Source organism: Nicotiana sylvestris, chromosome 2 (genome assembly GCF_000393655.2).
Source record: "Nicotiana sylvestris chromosome 2, ASM39365v2, whole genome shotgun sequence".
Classification (NCBI taxonomy): Eukaryota; Viridiplantae; Streptophyta; class Magnoliopsida; order Solanales; family Solanaceae; genus Nicotiana; species Nicotiana sylvestris.
Genome location: NC_091058.1, coordinates 9,155,771 through 9,163,358, shown reverse-complemented (window position 1 = coordinate 9,163,358; position 7,588 = coordinate 9,155,771).

Sequence of the window (7,588 nt, the reverse complement as noted above, 5' to 3'; positions counted from 1 at the left end):
CTCAAATAAATTTGCCGAGGTTTGACGACTACAAATCATCACAGTGCAACCTCTATATACCCTTCTAGCAATCACAGAATCTCCTATCGGAGTAGATACCGCGAGGGGTTTACTTATCAATTCAGGTTCAATGCCAAACTTATTAGCCACAAAGGGTGTAACATATGATAATGTAGATCCCGGATCAATCAACGCATATACATCATAAGAAAACACAGATATAATACCTGTAACAACATCTGGAGACGACTCGAGATCCTGTCGACCTACTAGAGCATAGGTTCGATTTTGAGCACCACTCGAACTCGGCACTGCACCTCTACCCCTACCACGACCTGTCGACTGCTGAAAACCCCGTGCTGGAGGTCGAACTGATGAGGAAGAACCAGACACAGATCCAGTCGGCTGAGCCATACCATCACCTCCTCTATTAGGACAATCCCGCATCATATGGCCAGGCTGCCCGCACGAATAGCATGCATCAGAACCTCGACGACACAGTCCAAAGTGGGCCTTGCCGCACTGATCACAATGTGGTGTTGGGGGTCTCATCTGACTAGTATCCCTGTGATGTTGCGAGCCAGATGCCCGCGAACTCTGACCTGGACCAGAATAGGATCGATCATATCGAGGCCTCTGAAACTGTGGAGGAGCACTAGCTACAGGTGGCGCCGAACTCCTCGAAAACTGTGGCCTGATGCGGCCTCTGAAGTCATCAGAATACCCTGCAAATCTCGCCCTCTTATGCTGGCCTCTATCCTGCTCCCTAACTGCCCTCTGCTGGCGCTTACGATCCTCTAGGGTCTGGGCATAAGCTTGAATACGGGAAATATCCATGCCCTCCACCAAGGAGGCTGTCGTACACTCATTTATTAGATGTGGTCCCAACCCATTCACGAACATATGCACCCTATCACTCATCTCGGCCACCATATGGGGAGCATACCTTGCCAAAGAATCAAACTGCATACTGTACTCTCGCACACTCATATTACCTTGTCTAAGGTTCAAGAACTTATCAGCTCTAGCTCGTCGTATCTCAACTGGCAAGTAGTGACGAAGAAAGGCCTCAGAAAATTCCTTCCACACAGCTGGAGGAGGGTTCGGACCCCTGGATCTCTCCCAACTATCATACCAGAGAACCGCTAAATCCCGTAACCGATAAGAAGCCAACTCTACTGCCTCTGTATCACTAACATGCATAACCCGAAGTGTACGATGAACCTGGTCAATAAAAGTCTGTGGGTCCTCCTTGGGGTCTGATCCGGTAAACACTGGAGGGTCTAAATTAATAAAATCACGAACTCTTGTACTAACTGGTTTCTCAGCAGCACCTGTATTCTGCCTCTGAGCCTGAGCAGCTACCAAGCTAGTCAATAACTGCAAAGCACTCCGCATATCCTGGTCTGGAGTGCCAGACGGAGGAACTGGAGGCGCTGGGTGCCTTCTAATATCCTCTGGAGGAGATGGAGTAGATGAGGTATGAGAGGGCATCTCACTTTGAGCCTCACTTTGTCCTGCTCTAACTTGGGGCACCTGACTGGTACCCTCTCCCGCTGCTGTATCAAGCCGTCTACTAATCGTTTGCTTCCTAGTCGAAGGCATCACTGAAAAAACAAGGTGAATATTAGAGACGAACACTTACGACTCAACTCTACGCACGATCTAGATTCAGGAAGAAGGTAACAACCCTAGATGTCATGTAGCCTCCTGATTATAAATGTGGCGCGCTACACATCCATAATCAAGACTCTACTAGACACGGCTCATAGACAACCCCTAGGACAGACTTGCTCTGATACCAAGTTTGTCACGACCCAAACTGAAGGGCCATGACTAGCACCCGACCACACTTGCCGAGCACCAACGTACATTTCATCTAACCTTCATTATTATCTTTTAGGGCTGACGAGATCAATATAAATGGTAGACCTAGATCATGGACAACCAGCAATAAAATATGACGGCATGAACATACATAGCAGGGGATGACCAGACAATCAAGAAACTACATATAAGGTATGAGCTACCACGCTACTATGAAAGACTATACAACAAAAACTAGCCGACAAGGCATACCAAACTATACATGAGCCGACACCTGTCTATGAGCCTCTAAAAGAACATAAGTGTTGCAACATAGCCGGAATAGGGCCCCGACATACCCATAATGTCTATAACAAAAATTGCATACCAAGACCAAGGCAAGTCCGGAGAAGGGATCTCGCCAATCACCGCTGAACTGGACAGTCTACTGTGGTGGGGGAGCTGCACCTGCCTGTCTATCAGGACCTGCAGCACGACATGCAGCGTCCACAAATAAAAGGACGTCAGTACGAATAAAGTACTGAGTATGTAAGGCAAGGAACCATAAATACGATCAGTAATGTAAGCAAGGATAGAGAATATACAACCTGTAACATCTTAGTACCTCTGAGGGCTACTTACATGAAATGCATGATACATATGTATAAATACATAAACCTTTAAAGCATTCGCCTCTGTGGGCATCATCATCATCATATCGTACCCGGCCATAATAGGCTCGGTAGAATCGTACCCGGCCACGTGGAGCTCGGTAAAACCCAACTGATCAGTGGTTGCACAATAGGTGCCGTACCCGGCCAACTATAGCGTGGCTCGGTAGAGTAAAATAGATACATATATATAATGCATGCTCGACTCATGGAATCACATTCTAAACCTTTCGGAGTGACGTAAGGTCGGTATCCTCTGTACGCGTTATTAGGACTAACTCTTCACTATGAACCTTATAAGAATCAGGAAGTACCAATAACATTGATAACATAAGAATAAGAGAAGCAACATTAACATCAATCGTTCCATAAGAGGGAAAACAATGTAAGTACTGCTAGCTTCTAAGAGTAGAGTATCTTTGGAAGCTCGTTCATTACATTATGTACAATCGGAGTCGTGCAAAAGAAGGAAAGGGATAGTCTCACATACCTTGTATATACTGCCCCAATCTCAAGCTATGCAATTGTCAAAACTCCTTAGTCTACAATAAGAGAAACGATACTATCGTTATCATTTAAGCATCATAACTATTATGTATCGACCACAACCTATTTTACGATGAAACGGACAACACCTCCCCTATATATATGACCTCACACCATTCAAAACAATCACCAAACAGCCCAAACAACATCAATAATAAACATATTGAGCCTCCTAAAATAGTCCACACACAGCCTAATCACTCCATACATACGACGACCACCGTAGTCGTGTCAAACAACCTGGAAATGTTACGAATAACTATCAGCCCATAACCCTACATATATATGGTGTTTCTCCACACCCTTCCTCCTCCAAAACTCCACAAGATAGTAGTAAAATACGCAGCCCAACAACAACGCAAAACAGTCCACAAAACAATAACATTACTACCAAGCCTTTCGATATATATCTCACAAGTTCTAGCTTCAATGGCTTAGCCGCAACTTGGATAATCTTAAATACATATAGAGTAAGAGGTTCCTTACCTTTATACAGAAAGAACAACTCCAATTTGACCTTAAATTTCCATGAAATATCCCTCCAATGCTGCCACAACAACAACAAAGCGAAACTAGCGATCAATTAGTGTTTTTCGGCACTAGAATCACTTTAGAAGGCTTGAAATCACCTAGGATTGATATTAAGAACATGAGGGAGTATTTACAGAACATAAACCCTTTAAAACCACCTCCCACACGAGCTGGAACGACACAAAAATGAGCAACAACAAGAAGAACAAGAGACTTACTAGCGCCACGGAATTCCCGACACTTGATTTGTGTTGTTTGCCCTTTTTTTGGGTCTTGAATCTTGAGAGAACCTTGAGAGGATGTTCCTAGGGTTCTAAGGTCTGAAAATAGTGAAAAGAAATGACTTAAAACGGGTTGGAGTCATCCTATATAGGTCCAAATATCTTAAACCGCCTTAGTGGGCCCCATAGAGAGGTGCTTGGCGCGGTCTCGCGAAAACGTGAATATCTCTCTACTCTGAGATCGTATCGATGAACGGTTTAATGAGTTGGAAACTAGACTCATAGATATTTAATTTGGTTGGTAGATCACCCCGTAATTCCTTGTAAATTATGAGAAAAGATTAGAAACATTTGACCTAATGTTTAAGTAAAATTATGAACCTAAGTTGCGACAACTTTTGTCGACTTTTGTTTCATAACTCGTTTGACTTCAAAACTTATGATACGGATATTATATGATTAAAATACCTTAATAAATGACCTCTTGAGTGTATTAAGCACCGCTAGATTACCTGAAAATACGAGTTACAACATCCTTGATTCGTTTAACTTCTAATACTGGTTAATCACCCTTATACACTCTTGTATCACTTAAGACCAATAGGATTGACTTCTTATCATCTCAAAGATAATTCCTTTTTGGATTTATGTTAACTAATATATGGCATGAACTAACACATGTGGATATGGGTTGTAACACTGAGGTACTTGAAGAAGGACCCTACTTTGGGTATATATTTCAGCAATGTAGATGGTCTTTCAGTTGCTCCCTATTGTGATTTTGATTGGGCATCCTGCCCTGATTCTAGAAGATCAGTATCTAGTTATGTTGTATTTTTGGGTGGCAGCCCTGTCAGCTGAAGATCACTCTTGTTCCTCAGATTTTGTCACAAGACTACTCTTAGCATTTGGTGTTTTTACTCTTGAAAATAGACTTAGGAACTTTTTCCTATCTTAAACATGCAATCCCACACGTTTTCTCTTTATCACAAGCATAAGGGTGTTGTATATTTATAGAACATGTGACAGCCCTTTGCCTTTACACTTGTCACACTTAGGATTAGACACGTGTCTCACACAACCCACTATTTTAGCCTAGTATAGTTGACATCCCCAACTACTAGGATCATGTAGATCATGCTAATATAATGGAAACATATCTATAAAAACGTTCTAGCAACTCCCTGCCATATTTGAACAAAGCCAACTACTGCCGATGTGCACAACATATGCCTTGTAACCGACATTGGCTTGGTCAAGCTGAAGCTTGATACCCATGTGCGTACCTTCGCTTGAATCAGGATCCAATGCCTTTCTCTTAGGTGCATTGCAGTTGCATTTAGACCATGCCACTGCCCACGCACATGGCCCTTTGTCGCGCCACAATGTCATGACAAGTCTGTCTTGCGTGCATGTCTTCGTTGCACTTAGCCTGCCATTGCCCACTTTATTTTGCCTTGTCTCGGCATCACTTCCCCATGCCTTAATGCCTTTGCTATGACCAAGTGTCACCCTCAGCCCACAATCTGCATCTCATTATCAAGTCTTTGCTAAGCTGCCTTGCCTCCCTCAATGCCTTGGCTATCACTTGCCCGTTTTGTTTTTTGCCTTGGTTCTAGATCATGCACCTTAGCTTGGAAACACTCATGCTGCCCTATGACAACACTCTTGTTGTCAAGTCAAGCTCAAAGAAGCATACCCCTAACAAACCACCCGCACCCTTTGAAACTCGACGTCCTCGTCGAGGTTAGCTCAATTTATGAGTCCTAAGGGGTTGAAATGCAATGCCCCTAGGCCTCCCTTCTCATCAACCATAATCGCATTTACCCCAACCACTTGTTTGTAACTAGTCATTGCCTCCAATGTATCCCTCTTATCCGCGGTAGTCATAGCATTCAACATTGCCTTCTTTAGGCAGTCCCTTGCTCGATGTGGACAATCACAAATGAAACAACTACTAAATTTACTGTCCTTCTCGTTGCTCTTTAAGTTCCAGCCTCTTGATTTCCCTTTTCCCTTGTCTTCATTAGCATTGTTATTCTGACATATCTTCCATTCATCTGCCTTGTCCTTCTTTCCATCGATGGACTTTGACGTAGATGTCTCTTCACCCAAATAAAAATCACCCAATGCATCTTGTAATAACCCGATCAGTTGTTTTGAGAATTTGCACTTTGCTCCGTAGATTACGGGCATGAGTAGCTCCGTATGATGTATTATGACTTATATGAATCGTCGATTTTGGTTTTCAGGTTATTCGGAATTGATTTTGGAAGAATGGTTCTCAATTAAGAAGCTTTAAATTTGAAAGAATTGTAAGTTTGACTTTTTAATAGTTGACCTCTAATTGGATTTTTGATGGTTCCTTTAGCTCCGTTGGGTGATTTTTGACTTAAGAGCGTGTCCGGATTATGATTGGAGGTCCGTAGTAGAATTAGGCTTGAAATGACAAAAGTTGAAATTTTGAAAAGTTTGATCGGGTGTGGACTTTTTGATATCGGGGTCGGATTCTGATTTTGGAAGTTGGAGCAGGTCCATAATGGAAAATGTGACTTGTTTGCAAAATTTGAGGTCAATCGGACGTGATTTGATAGGTTTCGGCATCGGTTGTAGAAGTTTCAAGTTTCAAAGTTCATTCATTTCGAGTTGAGGTGTGATTCGTCGTTTCTATGTTGTTATATATGTTTTGAGGCCTCGAGTAGGTTCGTATTATGTCATGGGACTTGTTGGGATGTTTGGATGTGGTCCCGAGGGTCTTGGCGTGTTTCGAGTTGATTTTGGGCTATTTTTTCCTTCATTTTTCACTGTTATGTTCAGCTGATATCTGGTGTCACATTTCTTCATCGCGTTCGCGTGGCAAGTGTTGCTAACACGTATGTATTTTGATGACATCAGCAATCATTCTTCGTGATCAAGTCTCGTATTCGTGAAGAGTTGGGGCAAGATCTTTTTTGCGTTTGCACAATGAGGCTGTGTTCGCATCGTGTTGAGCTGGGCAGCTGGGAATTTGGAATTTGTTATACGCTTTCGCGAAGCTTGGTCGCCTGTGTGCTTCGCGTTTGCATGAGTACGTTCGCGATCGCATAGAGTCGTTTGGAGGTAGTGTATTTTTGTTCATCTCGAACGCGATGGCTTTCCCGCGTTCGCATAAGAGGATGCTTGGGCAGATTATAAAGTACTCTATTTCGAGGGTTTTAGTTATTTTTACATTTTTGGAGCTAGAGAGCTCGGATTGAGGCGATTCTTGAAACAATTTTCATCATATGAATTGGGGTAAGTATTCTCTACTCGTTTTTGGTTATATTTCATGAATTATCTTCTATTTTAGCTTTTGGTTGATGAATTTTAAAGAGGAAATTGAGGGTTTGGTCCTAAAGTTTCATAATATGAATTTTTGAGTTTTGAACACCGATTTGGAGTCGGATTTGAGTGAAACTAGTATGGTTGGACTCGTAATTGAATGAGTTGTCGTATTTTCTTAGTTTTGTTGCGTTCCGAGGTGCGAGCCTAGATGTGATTTTTGGCTGGTTTTGGGTTTTGATTAAGGATTCGATCTTTATCATTTGGAATTATTTTCTTGCACTTTATTTGATATATTTGAGTTGCTTTTGGCTAGTTTTGATCCGCTCGGAGATCTCTACGCGCATGATGATATATTTGGAGCATAACTTGGCTTGCTCGGTAATGGAATTGGCTTGTTCGAGGTAAGTAACTCTTCTAAACTTAGCGCTGAGGGTATGAAACCCCGAATTACATGTTGTATGATTGGTATTGAGGTGACACACATGCTAGGTGACGAGCGTGTGGGCGTGC